Below are 17,191 nucleotides of genomic sequence, written 5' to 3'. Positions count from 1 at the left end.
TGACCCCACTTTAGCTGAAGAAGGGAACACAGAGGCTTACTGTATCTGGGAACTTGGATTCTGGGACACAACAATGAGAGGTTTAACGAGTACTGGCCTCCAGTTACAATTTGGATCTGAAATGACCCTTAAATATAGGCTCCTATGTTTGAGCCATGTTGGAAACTTGGTCAGCAGCTGGTTGCACTATTTTGGGAGACACTGGAAACTTTAGAGGTAGAGTTTTTGGAGGAAGTAGGTCAGGAGAAACTCTATCTCACTTTGGTCCCTTTTGCTCTGTCTCTTTCTGCTTCTTGGGTACCATGGGTTGAACAAATTTGCTCTGCCACATCCTTCTGCCATCATGTCACTATTATCCAGAAACAACTGAGCCAGTGACCCATGGACTGAAACCTTGGAAATCGTGAGCCAAAATAAGTCTTTATCATTTTGAGGTGTTTATGTCAGGTGTGTTACTATAACAATGAAAAGTCTAACACACCTTCTTTGGACAGATTTAGCTTTATGCTTTTGCAAGAAAACCACCATCAACTTTGAGAATCAGGTGAGCATACTGATCTTATTTTAGACTAGGAACTTTAGGCACAGAAATGTTAAGTAACTGCCCTATCTTAGTCACTTTCTATTGCTGTGAAGAGACACCATGACCATAGAAACTCATAAAAGAACACATTATAGTTTCAGAGGTTGAGTCCATGATCAGCATGTTGGGAAGTACGGCAACACAGGCAGATGTTGTGTGGATGAAGTAGCTGAGAGTTCTACATCCTGGTCTGCAGGTAGTAGGCAGAGAGAGACACTGGGACTGGTTGGGCTTTTAAAACCTCAAAGCCCACCCCTAGTGACACACATTCTCCAACAAGGCTACACCTTGTAATTCTTCTAATCCTTTCAAAGGGTTCCACTTCCTAGTGTCTAAGCATTCAAATATAAGAGCCCATGGAGGTTATTCTTGTTCTTACCATCACACGACCTGAAGCTACTGAGAAAAGAAAGCAGTAGGGCTGGGATTTGAACATGTGAAATCTGTTCCCAGATGCCTATACAAGGGAACTACTGTACATATAAAGATTTGTTATTTTTAGCCTTGATGACCCCTCTGAGGACTCACTGAACAAATTTGCTGCTGAACATCAGCCAATATTTGAAGCTTATAACAGTGGAAGTCTCAATAAAAAGTAATCCTGCTCACCCTTTTCCCCCAACATGAATTTTTCTTTCCATATGGGGAAAATTTTCAATATTCAGGGAACAGAATCAATCACCATGGACTATCATTAACCCTAGGAGTTTATGCACACACTCTCATATTGTAGTCTCAGAGTGAGCAGCCTCAGTTCTGAGCTATGAACTATTAAGGAAACTAAACTATCCTAAGGCATCCTCTCATTGGCCAGGAAGAAGTCTTGGGCCCAGGACTCTGCATGGGGAAGAGATTTTGATGGTTATGCCAAGTGCTGAGTCTTCTTTGTCAGTACTAATTTTCTGGTATTTTCACTTTTCCATCATGAAAAGGGGCACATGAATAAGGAAAGGAAGTTATTAATTGTTGTGCTAGGAAATATTTCCACACTAGCCCAAAATGGAATATAATAAAAGCTTATTTGTAAGAGGGTAAACTCACAGAATTGGTAGCGATCAGCAGTCTTCTGTGTACACTGGGAACTGGAACTGAACCCAGCAGCTAAGGGGCTTGAACATGCCCCTACATCTGCAAATATAGTACACAAGACCGTGTTCAAAGTGGGTTAGCATCCCAAAGGCCATTGACTGAAGGAGTTCTCACAGCACCTCTCCCTGTTGTCTAACAAAGGTCATTGGCTGATGGAGTTCCCACAGTAATTGCTTAGTAATTATTTAGAAATCCTGTGTCATTGCCTTCCAATGCCTATGGAAGGTTACACTGATTATAACATTGGAGGAGGATATATATGCCCTCAAAAGTCCCTCAATTCCATTTCAGCAAGTAGATAGAGATGGTTTATAATCTAGAGTGCTTGTTTTTCCTGATAAAAATTCAAAATAATGTTGAATAAAGTGAGAAAAACCATGGTGGAGCCTGAATTAAGAAAAGAAGATCTGGGACTGGCAAGGTGGCTCAGTGGTTAAGAGCACTGGTTGCACTTCCAGAGAACCCAGGTTCAATTCCCAACATCCACATGGCAGTTCACAACTGTCTGTAACTCCAGGTTCAAGGGGTCCAACATCCTCGTATAGACATACATACATGCAAAAACACCAATAAAATAAAAATAAAGTTTAAAAACATCAAGAAAATCAGTAGGGACAGCTGACAGAAGCAGGACCTTCACACCAAAAAGCCAGTGTGACAAGGTAAGGAGAGAGTTTGACTTAATGAACAAGTGACACTTATTTATACAGCAGTTAGAACCAAAATCGTGACTTTCTATTTCTATACACATGGCTCTACTAGCCATCAAGAGTCAGAGTGAAACAGAGACATTTTCCCCTTTAAGAAAAATGTGGAGTAAGCTGGACAGAGGGTTCAGAAGGTAAAGTGTTTACCATGTAAGCCTACTGACCTAAGTTTGATTCCTGGAAACCATGGTGTAAAGAGAGAATTGACTCCTGGAAATTGTCCCCTGACCTCCAAGTATGTACCATGGCACTCACATATGCATCGCATGTGTGTGTGTGCACGCACACACAACATACACACACATACACACACACACTCTAAATAAAATAAAAAAAATTTGAAAATGGACTTCTGTATGCATTGGTGTGTAGTCTTCAAGCACAGGCATGCTAATCTTCTCTGGATAGTTTCACTTTTAGTACCTTGCCATCAAAATGCATGAAACAGACATTTTCTAACAAACACTTGAACTATTCACTACCCATATCAAAAGTACTGTGCTCACAGGTAGGCTGGAATGGGAAGAGCTGATAAGAGTAAAGAAAAAAGTCTCAGTCAGTGAGAACTTTTATGAAAAATTTCACTGTCTCTTCACTAACATGCGAGTTAATATAGAATGGACAGACTCATCTCCCATAGTTTACTATGACAAACTTTTTCAACAATAGCTACATTGAGATATAATTAACATACCACACACCATGAATTTGGTTTGTGATTCCTCCATTTGCTACCCCCCTCAGTCTCCATCAATCACTTGTCTATTTTCTCTCTATATATGTTTATTTTGTCTGGACATTGCATACTAGTGGAATCCTATTAGACCTTTTGTGACTGGTTTCTTTCTTTGAATGTAATGTTTTCAGAGTTCATTTACATTACAGTGGGTATTGTTACTCCATTCCTTTTTTAAGTGGAGTAATACTTCATTGTGTGTGTGTGTGTGTGTGTGTATGAATGAATCCATGAGTTAACATGTGCATGTGCCTCTCACTTTTCACCCTAACCTCAACTGTGTTATTGCGCCTTCAGAATTATGAAAAGAGGTTAAGAAAGCAGGTTCTCCTTATTGACTCAAACTGGCCACAACTTTTTTGCAGTCATGTTTAATTGTGGTTGCTTACAAATGAAGGTGAATGCAAGCTTGCATGAGAGGTTTACCGCACATCCATAAACTCTATTCCACATTGGAATTTCCAGGAATTCGTGCTCACTCTTTTGTGTATTCTTCTTCCTCTCATTAAAAGTTAAGATAAGCTAAACAATTGGTTTATTGCTGTGGGAATAAATCATTGTCTCTTCCCTTTTCTGACATCAACAAACTTTCCATATCCTGATCACAGAAAGTTAGCCAGAGAGAGAACAAGGGAGCAGGGGGCATAAAATAAATTGGATAATAATAAAACAAGGTATGAATCTGGGTTCCAATCCTTGGTATATCAATGATAAGCTGTGTGACTTCGGGGAAGTTACTTGGTCATTCTGAGCCTTAGTTAACTATCATTGTTAGATTCTCACTGGAGAGTCAATCTATGTGACACATCCTTTTCTGTTTGAACATGTTCTGGGTGTCTGGAGGGGTCCAACTAACTTCATGTGACATGGGGAGAGGACTACTGGGGTCCAGACCCAGTCTGAGCCATTGCTAGAGGGCAGCATTGTATCAGCCATTATTCTAATAAAGCTGCTTGGGGTGCGGTCAGCTCTGGATGCTTTAATTGAAAACTGTAGTTTCTTTCTCTTCCACAAAAGGCATTTTTGCAAACGGAAAGTAATTTCTGAAGAACTGCAGAGCAACCAGGAAGAAAAAGGGGCTTTGGCTCCCTGCAAATTCCATTGTTCGTTAACAATTTGAGAAGGAAAAAGGGAAAATGCTGCATTTTGATTTCTAATAAAGCCTCTTTCTTTTGGTCTCCTTCAGATACAGTTGTGCAACTATATTTTCTCTTTTGAAAATCCCATCTAGGAATCTATCCAGAGGTTTGACTCTAGTCTACAGACAGAAAATCAGGACACTTCAATGACTCTCTTTTCAATGACTTTTTTTGACAACCAAAAAGTAAACATTTAAGAAATGGGTCCATTATAAAGAGTAATTCAGAAGGCCCTTGTTAAATCTTCTGATTGTTTGCCACATCTCACAATGGCTAAAATTCTCTATTTCAGTGTGGCATTCTAAGTCACCCTGGTCTGGGGACTATATATATTTAGTCTGTTCAACTCAGCACTGCTTTGATGTTTTTCAGCTATTGAAGGTTCTCCAGTACCACTGAAGACACGCTCTTCTTCAAACTTGAATATGCACACAGGCTATTATCAAGCGAGGTGTGGCTGGCTGCCTCACATGGGATACGTTTATAAAGACAGGTCTCAGTGTTCACCAAAGAAAAGATGGACTAGGCATGTTGCAACCATTGATAAATGGTGACACATACTGCCGTTTACACACACACTCTAATTATCGGTAGTAGCTTCTTAGAGTACTATTGAAAATAATTCTAGAGTCACAGATAGGTTCCTTTGGAAAGATCCAGAAGTTTTCAGGCTCAGGATAGCTTAATTCATAATTTTTCAACTTCCCAATGGGAGGAGTAGTTGAGAGTCCTACATGTTGCAGGCAACAGGAAGTTGACTGAGACACTAAACATAGGAAACTTGAAAGCCTGCCCTTACAGTAACACACTTCCTCCACCAAGGTCATACCTACTCCATCAATGCTAATTGTGCTTCCTCTTATCAGATTATGGAGACCAATTACATTCAAACTACCACAGTGAAACTGAGCAGTGCCATTCAGCTAGACATTTATGAGGGGAAAGAACTCTGTAGTGGACTATGTTATTAAGCTCCAATGCTTGCTATGTTGGTTCTATTAATGTATTTTCCACTTTCAGTATTCTTCATCTTTGGTTTTAGTAATGCCTGTTAAGAACAGAGGGCTGTCTATACAAGTTGATAAAATTATCATCCTTCAGGTAGAATCATGTAGCTAACGTTACCAAAATAATTCATTATTAATTTACTAGTTTAATTTGTAGGGATATAGCCCCACCCATTGGGGGCGTGCTCGCCTTGGGCTAATGTTTACTGATAAATCTGCCGGGTGTGATCCCAGCAGCCTTTTTTCTCTGCTTTTCCTGTTCTCCTGTTTTCCTTATTAAAGCTGTATATATTTTTATAATCTGTCTGCATTCATTTACGTCGCTACATTAATTTGTTATTAACAATATTAGAAAACATACTTTACAAATAAAAGTAGGTTATCATTGAAAGAAAAGTGGAATATTTCATAGAATATCTAGGTTATTGCTGACATGAGGGTGGCATGTAGCTCTTCATCAAAATTTCCGAGGACCAGGAAATTGAACACCACCAATATTCTTTGTCCTTCTGCTTCTCTTCTGTTTATCTCTCTGCATAGTTGGTAGGCAATCTGATTTTCTGGATTTGCAATATCCAGTATGATGATCACCTGTTATAGGTATATATTGAGCAGTTTAAATGTGCTCAGTACAAATTGTGGTATGCTTGCTGTTAAGTAGAAAAATACAACATGCACTGGATTTTGAAGGTCAAGGACAAGAAAAATGGGATGTAAACCATTGCATTAATTAAAAAAATATTGATTACATGATGAAAAATAATATATGAGGTGCATTGTGCTAAGTAAAGTATATTGTTAAAATTGAAGTTAAAATTGTTGAAATTAAAGTATATTGTTAAAATACATTCTTTTGAACATAGTCATTAGAAAACTTGAAATTACACACTTGGCTCACAGTATATTTCTGTTGACTGTGCTGGTCAGTAGCTTTATAACTAACTCACAGCTACTTGGGGAGTGATTCGGTTCTCTAACAACAAAGCACAAAAAGTAGGAGAAAAGACCTTATCAGTAGAGTTAAATGAAATGTGAATTTCTAGAACATTCCTAGATAGCTTGATGGGGAGGTTAGTATGAGCCCATGGCATATCCTGCTGGGACATGAAATTAAGGTGGGCAGAGAGAATATTCCAAGAAGAATGGAGGGGACTGAATGAATAAAGTAGTAGGTGTTCCTTAATCTGTAATCATCCTAAATTATTAACTGCTTTGGACCTATAACATGGCAGAAAAGAGCTAGGTTAGAAAAACTAAACTGATTGCTGGGAGAAAGAAGACAGAGTCAGGAGATACCATGTAGCTGCCAGAGGGGAAAGATGTGAGGTGTCAGCTGGGACCTTGCAGGTAGTCCACAAGCCTCATGGTAAAATATAAAATAATGGAAATTGGTCAATTCTACATGTAAAGGCTAGCTAGAAATGTGCTTAAGCTATTGGCCAAACAGTATTGCAAATAATATAATTTCTGTGAGATTATCTCAAGTCAGGGTAGCCAGGGACAAACGAGTGGCCTCTTGCAACACTAAATGTCTTTTCTTTTTAACCCTCAGGATCCCACAGCCAATTACACAGCAAGTTCCACTTCTCTCCATCATTAATATATCTATCACTGTTAGTTCATTCACCGTCATCTCAGCTAGGTTGGAGACAGTCACTAGTAAATGATTTTTTAAATAAGCTTAAAGTATAGCCAAGTGACTGTTGCTCCTCTCAAAAATGGTGTTTGTGAAAAGGTCAGAATTACAACCCAGTTGTATTGTAGTTAATGCATGTTATCAATGCTAAGTTCCATTGCTTTTCTGAGAATAGTACAGGCCCTATTTACCAGAGCCATGATGATAGTTACAAAAAAAACAAAACAAAACAAAACAAAACAAAAAAAACCTATTGTGAGGATCCTTTAACATATAAAGTGCTATTGTAGAGATTGAATGATGCTATAAAAATGGCCATGACATTTCCTTTAAAAATGTCCTAGTTTCAGGGACTGGTTTATTTAATATTCCCAGAAGGTATGAATCTTGTTTCATGAAGATTTCTTTCTTCTGAATGCATTGAGTCAAATCTAGTGATTGAGCTGTATGCTTAAGTTGGGTAATGACAAGTGGGGGAAGGAAGAGAAGAGGAGAGAGAGAGAAAAATGAAGAAAAGAAGGAAGAGAAAAGAAGAGAAAGGAGAGAGAAAAAGGAAGAGGAGAGGAAGATAGAAGACAGAAGAGGAGTGATACAACTGTCTTAGATAATAGGTGCAGTGGCACACACATCACACATGCACATACAGTTTCATCTTGGGGCAGTGAGGAGTCTGAAACTTCATTATGGATGCTACAGCCCCTGCACAAAACAATTCTGTAAATTTCAGTGGTTTTAATAAAATAGATTTTTTTCTTATTCATATGGTAGTCTGGTGTGGTGTTCTTGATTAGCAGGTAACTTTCTTCTAGGGAGGTATATTGTGGATATTGGCTGATTAGACCATGACTGCTTTACAGGGCCAATGATTCTGTCTATTGGTACAAACCAAAGGTGACAGTAAATTATAGTTCCCGACTAGATAACTACTTCTTTATAACAATTATATTTTAAGAAAAAGAAAAATTTCCCTTAATTTCTATATCACAATTTCACCAAAGAGTATCTTTCCAGGCTTGTCATTATTGTACCCACAGTGTTCATAGTTGAGTAAGGTTCCTTGATACAACAGAGGCATAGATATTATTGGTTTAAACAACCACTTTCTGATTGGATTTAAGGCCCACTCCATAAGACAGAACTCATGACTTGTACTATAAAGTTAGCCAAGAACTCACAGTTGGGGAGCTAATAGTCCCTATGGGAGAATATACTACTATTATTTTGCTTAAATGGGCACAGTATTTCCCCAACTAGTACCTTGGGCAACTGAGGAGAGGGAACCTGAAATGACCCTATCCTATAGCCATACTGATGAATATCTTGCATATCACCTTAGAACCTTCATCTGGCGATGGATAGAGATAGAGACAGAGACCCACATTGGAGCACCGGACTGAGCTCCCAAGGTCCAGATGAGGAGCAGGAGGGAGAACATGAGCAAGGAAGTCAGGACAGGGAGGGGTACACCCACCCACTGTGACAGTGGGGCTGATCTACTGGGAGCTCACCACGGCCAGCTGGACTGGGACTTAATAAGCATGGGATAAAACTGGACTCTCTGAACATGGTGGACAATGAGGGCTGATGAGAAGCCTAGGACAATGGCACTAGGTTTTGATTCTACTGCATGAACTGGCTTTGTGGGAGCCTAGCCTGTTTGGATGCTCACCTTCCTGGACCTGGATGGACATGGGAGGACCTTGGACTTCCCACAGGGCAGGGAATCCGGACTGCTCTTCAGACTGGAGAGGGAGGGGGAATGGAGTGGGGGGAGGGGGAGAGGAGTGGGGAGAAAGGGAGAGGAGTGGGGGGACGGGGAGAGGAGTGGGGAGAGGGGGAGAGGAGTGAGAGGAGTGGGAGGGAAATGGGAGGCGGAGAGGAGGCAGAAATTTTTTCAACAAAAAATAAAAAATAAAAATATGGACACAGTATGAAGTTACCTTCCATACACTTATTGTTATACCCATAGATCTTTGTTGCTCTCAGACTTCACCAGAGAAACTTTTTATCTCCTCATTGGATGACAGTTATCACAAACACTCACACTCACATAGACATACAAAACACACACACACATACACAGAGTCAAAATGAAAGTTTCTACAGTCTCACACAGGCTTCAGTACAGAGAGTTTAATCAGACTACGCTATGTGGAAGATTTAGCTTTTGCTCATACAAACAAAAAAGATTGTGTGGCTGTATGCTACCTAATGGTAGCATGGAGTGGGGTGACAATAAGCGTGACATTCCTTCCTACCTCCACCATGTTGAAAAGCCGAGTGGGACAGAAGCAACAGTCAAAGCGCTGCTTTGGTGCTAGCTATGCATGCTTACCAGTTTAAAACAGTGATCCAAAAATGATTACAGATGCAAAATAAAGATAGGTTCAGATAAAAAATACTCTAAATGGGTCACAGTGTGTTTGAAAAATGGACGTAGGTTTGGGAATAGAGAGGAAAAAGGGTATAGACAGATATAAAAAGAAATAAGTAGTTTAAAAAAATAAAACAAAGTCTTTGAAGAGACAATAAAAATAATAGACAATAAAAATAATATTTAAAAAGCCATGTAAAGATGGAAAATATACAGGGTGTCTGGATCCTGTATAGTATTAGGCTGATTTTGAATTTTTTGATGGCTGATGAATAAGAGACAGCTGCTGAGAAACATGGGATTGAAAGAGACACTGATAAAACATACCAACCTAAATATTTTAAAATGCCTTAACTCTAAAACAAAAGTCAAAAAATATATTTGTAAAATGGAACTTAAAAGATATATTGCTTTAGAGGAGCAATTTTGCTTATGTTTTCACAGGAAACAAGAGGCTATGGATTTATTCCAGGTTTAGAGGGACCAACTTTAATCAAGGAAGACCTCCTGAAACTTGACAGGTGATATCTATCAGCAAAGGTTACCACTGGTCCTCTCAGGGTTTGGCCGTTATCTCAAAAATTTATTAGTGACTGTAAAGATACTTTGCCCACAGACAGATGTGGGGCAATATTATACAGGCCACATATTTTCGCATTGTATTGGTAACAGGCTCTCAAGCCACCATTCACACCTGAGGTGGTCACATAACACTTACAGACTGGCTGGTGCCTGGGTCAGGATGTGCTGATGTTGTTCTGCTCCCTTCTTTGTAATTATGGAGATTGCCTGGGAAGAGGTGTTAATCCAAGTAGTGATAATGCTGCTACCATGACTTTAGTCCTGCTAGCCAGGAAACAGAATGCTAATGACCTTCCCCCTCAGTTTACCTTTGGGGATAAAAGCTTTTTTGAGAATAAATGCTGGTGATCTTCAGGATTTGAGTGGACCCAAAGACTCCCTTCTGATAATGCTGTGTAAACTGTATTTCAGTTATTCCCAGACCTCCATGCTGGTTCAGAGAGACAATTTATGTTGGGGTTGGACCCTGGAAGACAGCAGAAAATAGTTTGGAGAAAACAACATCCACATTACCAACAATTTTGGGGGGGTATGGATAATCTTTGGTTATTTGGTAGGTTATGGTTATTTGTTATTTTTAGGGGAATATAGGATAAGAAGATAACTATTAATCTCAGACAGTTTTGCATTGACATGCATTTTGGTATAGTGATTTAAATTTAAAGTTAATTTTGCTACACTGTATATATGTTTCCATTCTTGTTTAAAGAATTTTTTTATATTGATACAAGTTTAAGATCAATTTTGTTATACTATAAGTATATTTCTATTCTTGTTTAAGGTATTATGTTTATACAACTCATTAAAAATGTAATGTATACTTAAGAAATGCAATTTATTACTCATCTATTACAGTCAAACTTATAGTCATATAGTTAGGTTTTCTAGATATACAGAGATATATTTAGATGGATAGGTAATATTCTTTTTTCTTTTTTGATTTTCAAGACAGGGTTTCTCTGTAGCTTTTGGTTCCTGTCCTGGAACTAGCTTTTTTTTTTTTTTTTTTTTTAATATTTATTTATTATGTGTACAATATTAGGTCTGTGTGTATGCCTGCAGGCCATAAGAGGGCATCAGACCCCATTACAGATGGTTGTGAGCCACCATGTGGTTGCTGGGAATTGAACTCAGGACCTTTGGAAGAGCAGGCAATGCTCTTAACCTCTGAGCCATCTCTCCAGCCCTGGAACTAGCTTTTATAAACCAGGCTGGCCTTGAACTCACAGAGATCCACCTGCCTCTGCCTCCCAAGTGCTGGAATTAAAGGCGTGCGCCACCACCACTCGGCCTGGATAGGTAATTTTCAAACATTTCAAAGACCTACAGAATATGGCATTTAAAATGTTTTAAGAACTTAGACTTTTCCTAACAATGAGAAAACATGTCTGCTCCTGGCATCACCAATTAATTACTTCAAAAAGATGGTGAACATCAAAGAAACTCCTTATGGACTTTGCTTTAAATGTGGCATAACTAGCAATTTTGGCAAGAAACTGTTCTTTCCTGGACTTCTTGACTGTATGCTGTATTTAACTGGATGTACAGAACCCATAGGAAAATGACCACTAAACTTTTCCAAAACAAGGTAGACCTTCTCACCTTGGTCCTTCATGTTCCTACTTCACAGAAGAAACTACCAGACATTCTGCAAGACACAGAGGAAAGTGACCTATAAACTGACAATATAAGCAGGTTAGTCTTTCAAATTTCCTTCTTTATTGAAAAGTCTTCCAGATACTATGGGCCTGTAGGCTGAAGATGGATGCCCCACTGTTACAGAAGAACTTTGGGTGACTTTCCAGGAGCCAGATGTCTGTGTCATTTCAAGAATTTTAAAAGTTGCTTGCATTTCACTTCTTGTTTACTCAGGTAATATCATATCCTTCTGGGGTCTTTGATTGAGTTGAAGACTAGATAGTTGTAATTATAGATTTCCTTAATTATGATAAAAGATAAATTAGATATGAAACTGTAGACTCACAAAGATAGGATAGATGACAGTATATTTTTTAATTTTGCCAAATACAAATAGACTAAATATTTTAACTGTAATTCTTGCTTGATAGTTGTTTTGTTATGTGTAATTTTACTATGTTAAAGTTAAAACCTTTCTTTTTGATTAGATAGAAAAGCGGAAATGTTGTGGGATGTCTCTCTATATGCTAGGAATGCTTTATTATCATTGGTTAATAAAGAAGCTTATTTGGCCTATACCCAGGCAGAATAGAGCCAGGTGGAAAATCCAGGCAGAGATTTAGGTAGAAAGAAGGTAGAATCAGGGAAGCAAGATGTAAGGTAATAAGCCATGAGCCTTATGGTAAAATATAGACTAATAGAAATGAGTTAATTTAAGTTGTAAGAGCTAGCTAATAATAAGCCTGAGTTAACAGGGCAAAGAGTATATAATTAATATTAAGCCTCTGAGTGGTTATTTTAAAAGTGATTGTGGGACCAGGTGGGATGAGAAACTTCTTGCTACTTCAGTGCTCAGGTAATATTGTGGAAGACAGGGAAAAAAGATATTCAGAGCTAGAGTTTGGGTGGACTGTTTTGAGATAGTGTCTTTTGGATATGACAGGACCATTAGACTCATTAATTCAAAGCAGCTGTAGTTTGTCTACATAAGACCTGCACAAGATTAAGCCCATTAGTTTCCTTTCATGGGTGGTGGAGGGGCTCACAAGTTTGTCCAAGCTTTAGTGGATAGCCTTACACCCATGTGCATATGGACAGAACTAATTAGACTCAGTGTGTTATTTAAAAAGTTCAGGAATATGAAGTTTGGAGGTGAACTATGAAGTTGTAGGGGTTGAAAGGAGTAGGAAGGGTGGAGTTCAGGTGGATGTGATAAAAATACTTTAAGATGTATAATGTGGGAAGTTATTCTGTATATGTGTTGCTTTTATTGGTTAATTAATAAAGAATCTGCATTGGCCTGTGATAGGGCAGAACAGGTCTAGGTGGGAAAATTAAACTGAATGCTGGGAGAAAACAGGCAAAGTCAGGGAGATACCATGGAGCTACCAGAGGGGAAAGACACAAGTCACCAGCCAGAACCTTGCCAGTAGGTCACAAGCCTCATGGTAAAATATAAAATAATATAAATAGGTTAATTTAAGAGATAAAAGTGAGCTAGAAATATGCATAAGCTAATAGGCCAAGCAGTATTGTAATTAATAGTCTCTGGTTGGATATTTCGGGTCAGGGCAGCTGGGAAAGAATGAGTAGCCTGCCTCAACAGATGTATTTTTAAAAGAAATAATAATTTCAAATTTCTTATCTCTTCTATGAGCTCAGAAATTTTGTGAGGTCATACCCAAAATGTTGTATAGCATGTGTCTCCATGTAATGGAGAAGATTTTTCAAGCCAAATCAGTGTAAATCCATCAATTTTCACTTTTAATTACTATACCTTTTGTCTTTTTGCATGAAAATTATTCTCTTCTTACAAAACAAACAAAATAATAACCTCCACAAGCTTGATTTATCTAGCTCTAACAAGATGTTGTCAAATAAGAAACCCATGAAATCCATGTCTTATCATCCCAAATGTCACTCTTTGCAAATGTGGTTCAGGTTCAGGGCTTCTGAATGATAATAACAATGTTCATAGTTTTCTTTTGCAGTTTTGATCTTTACCTTTTCCTTCCAATTGTTCTTTTCCTGACATTTCCTGGCATACTCTGCTCCTCACTTAGAATCTACTAATTGTTCCTGCCCTTTAAGAAATGCATTTACACTTTAGTTTCATCTATGTTCTAACAGTTATGGAGATAAAGAGACAGGAGTATAGTTTAGTCAAGCACATAGATGTTTCTAACCTAGTGGAAACAAATGCTTAACTGCTAATTTATCTTTTAAAAATAAGCTAAAATTGTTTCTTTTATATGTGTGTAAAGGGGCTTGTATCGCAGTGCTCATGTAGTCAGAGGACAATCCAAAAGAATTTTTTTTATTGTTGTTTTACATTTTCCAGAGACAGGGTTTCTGCTATAGAGATTTGCATTGGTATGGATCTTGGTTTATTAATACAAATTTAAGATCAATTTTGTTATATGTATATTTCTGCTCTTAAGGTATTATGATTATGTAATACATTTAAAAAATGTAACATATAATTAAGAAATATAAGTTAATAAATAATCATCTATAATAGTCAAGCTTGTAGTTATGTTAGATTTTCTAGATGTATAGAGATATATTTCAGTTAGATAAGAATTTTTCAAATCTTTCAGAGACCTTCAGAATATGGCATTTAAAATGATTAAAAACTTAGGACTTTTCATGACAATGAGACACATCTGCTCCTGGCAGCACCAATCTACTTCAAGAGGAAGATTGGCATCAAATAGGCTCCTTATGGAGTTCGCTAGCCATTTGGGCAAGAAACTGATTTTGCCTGAAATGCTTCATGCTATGCTGTAAAAACTGGACATGAAGGACCCACAAAGAAATGACTGTTGAACTTGCATAAAGGTGAGACCATCCTTTGGGGTTCCTGCTTCATAAGAGTCTGCCAGACATTCCACAGGACACAGAAGAAAGTGGCTGACAAACTGCCAATATGAGTGGAACTGTCTTTGAAATTTTCTGCTTCGTAGAAAAGTCTGCAGGATACTATGGGTCTATAGGCTGAAGACGGTACAGAAGAATTTTGGGTGAGTGTCCAGGCAGCAAGATGTCTCTGTCAATTCTAAAGTTTTGGAAGTTGCTTACAATGCACTTCCTGTTTACTTAGGTAATATTGTATCCTTATGGAGTCTTTGATGGAGTTGAAGACTTTATATATTTATAGTTTTCCTTAGTTATGATAAAAGATAAAACAGATATAAATATTATAACTGTAATTATTGCTTGATACCTGTTTTGTTTTATGCAATTTTACTATGTTAAAGTTAAAACCTTACTTTTTATTTAACAGAAAAGGGGATGTGACGTGGGAGTTCCCTCTGTATACTGTAAATACCATGGTTAACCAAGGACTACTTAGAGCCTATAGTAGAGCAGGACAGAAAGAGCTAGGTGGGGAGAACTAAACTGAATGCTGGGAGAAAGGAGGTGAAGTCAGAGAGAAGCCATGTCGCCCCACCAGAGACAGACACTGGAACTTTAGCTGGTAAGTCACAGCCATGTGGCCATACACAGATTAATAGAAATGGATTAATATGTAAGAGTTAGCCAATAAGAAGTTAGAGCTAATGGGCCAACCAGTGATTTAATTAATACAATTTCTGTGTGATTATTTTGGGGCTAAGTGGATTGGAACCAACAAGCAGCTCTCTCCTACAACAGGTCTTGCTATATAGCACTGGGTATTCTGAAACCTGATCTGTAGACAAGGCTGGCTTCAGACTTACAGAGATGCACCTGTGTCTGCCTCCCAAGTACTGGGATTAAAGGTGTGCACCACCACAGCTGGGCTGATCTTTACTTCTGTTGTTTCACTGGCCCCAAATGCAAAATTACTAAATATTTTAAACTTTAAAATCAGTCTCTTGACTTACCAACTAATTTCCTTAGAAATGCTTTGGAGTTCTAACCCCAGTGTTCAGCAGAGATAAAAGATGGGCTTTTTATTTATAGAATACTTTGTTAGTTATCACACCAATGTAGATTAGACCTTACATATTTAATGCAGTGCCTTTATCCCTGTATAAATGGAAAAAATAACTAATATTTCTAGATCAATATGATTGTTAATTCCTATAAAATGTTAACTTAACATGTTAATCTGGAATACTTTCTAGCAAAGTTCACAGCACAGCATAAGTTTGCAAAAATTCAACTTATATCTTTATGCGTATACATGTGTTTATCATGTGTTCACGTTCTCTGATAAAATCATCCTTCTTTTACTTACTTCAGTTTATGTGCTTCGCCCCTCTTTCCAGAATTTAGAGAACTCTCCATCTGCTTTAAAATAGTTGATATATATATATATATATATATATATATATTAAAACAGAGTGTTACTGCAGACAAGGCAGTCCTTGAACTAGATAACTGTCTACCTAATGTTAGCCTTGAAATGAGGATCCTACTATCTCACTTCCCAAGTGCTGGAATTATAGGCATGTGCCATCACATTGACTCAAGACAATGTATTCTTGCTAGGCTCCCTTAAACCTGTGGGAAATTGCTAAATATGGGTGTAAAAAGATAGCCGTAAGCTTTATCAATGTGTTAACAGTGTGGAGATATCAACTGCACTTATATTATTGTTAATTTTGCTACAGAAAAAAATGATTCACTCTTAGTATGTGAAAAAGACCTAATGTTCAACTTAAAACAAAAGGTCCCATTCTAAGTATAAATTGTGTCCATGATTGGAATTTAGCTGTATCCTGGCATTCAAATCTGCTTACATGAGGGACCAAAAGACATATTTGGAAAGAATGAATTCTGCCTGGAGGGACTGAGGAGATCCAATTACATAGTCTCAGAGTGGAAAAGGAGAACCAGCTTGGAAGACACTGCAGTATGTTGTTTGGCCGTGTACCTCAGTTGGCACCCTATTTGACAGAGTGTAAAAAAAATGAGAACTTAATTTCCTTTTGTTGTGATTTGAGTGTGAAATGCCCCTGCCCAAGTTTGTGTATTTGAACATTTGCCCCCGAGCTGGTGGTGTTGTTTGAGGAGTTTCTAGAACATTTAGAGGGTAGAATCCAGTTGAAATAAGTGGGTAAGCAGGAGGGTGGGCCTTGAAATTTGATAGCCAGACCTGACATCCTATTCCGTCTGTACTTCTTACTTTGGCCAGATCTGAGTAAGCAGCTTCATGTGCCTGCTGCCAGAGCTCTGAGTCATTTTTACTTCTAAGCCTTCTCTACCATGATGGACTGTACCTTCAATCTGGGAGCCCAAATAAGATTTTTCTCCTTCAAGGTGTCCATTTGGCAGAATTTAGTTACTTGCTTCACTATAGACTTCTAGGTAACTTTGACATCTTGAAGGCTTCAAGTGAAACCCTGTGGAAGCAGATGTGTCTGGCAGAAAAGTCAGTGGTCAGACACTACAGTGGTGCATGATAAAAGCCTGTTTTAGAAGCAAGGGACTTGGATTTCATTGTGAAATTTTAACACAAGGGGATAACCCATGATTTGCTAGCTATGGTCCTAAACCCCAATTGTAGTAGTAGTGGCGGGGCTGTGTCCCGCCACCCGGCTAGCTTTACCCGAAATAATTACACAGAAACTGTATTCTTTTAAACACTGTCTGGTCCATTAGTTTCAGCCTCTTATTGGCTAGCTCTTACATATTGATCTAACCCATTTTTAATATTCTGTGTAGCATCACGAGCTGGCTTACCAGGGAGGATCTTAACCTGCGTCTGTC

Source organism: Chionomys nivalis, chromosome X, assembly GCF_950005125.1.
Source record: "Chionomys nivalis chromosome X, mChiNiv1.1, whole genome shotgun sequence".
In the NCBI taxonomy this organism is placed as follows: Eukaryota; Metazoa; Chordata; class Mammalia; order Rodentia; family Cricetidae; genus Chionomys; species Chionomys nivalis.
The sequence above is the reverse complement of the archived record's forward strand: the minus strand, read 5'-3'. Positions refer to the sequence as shown.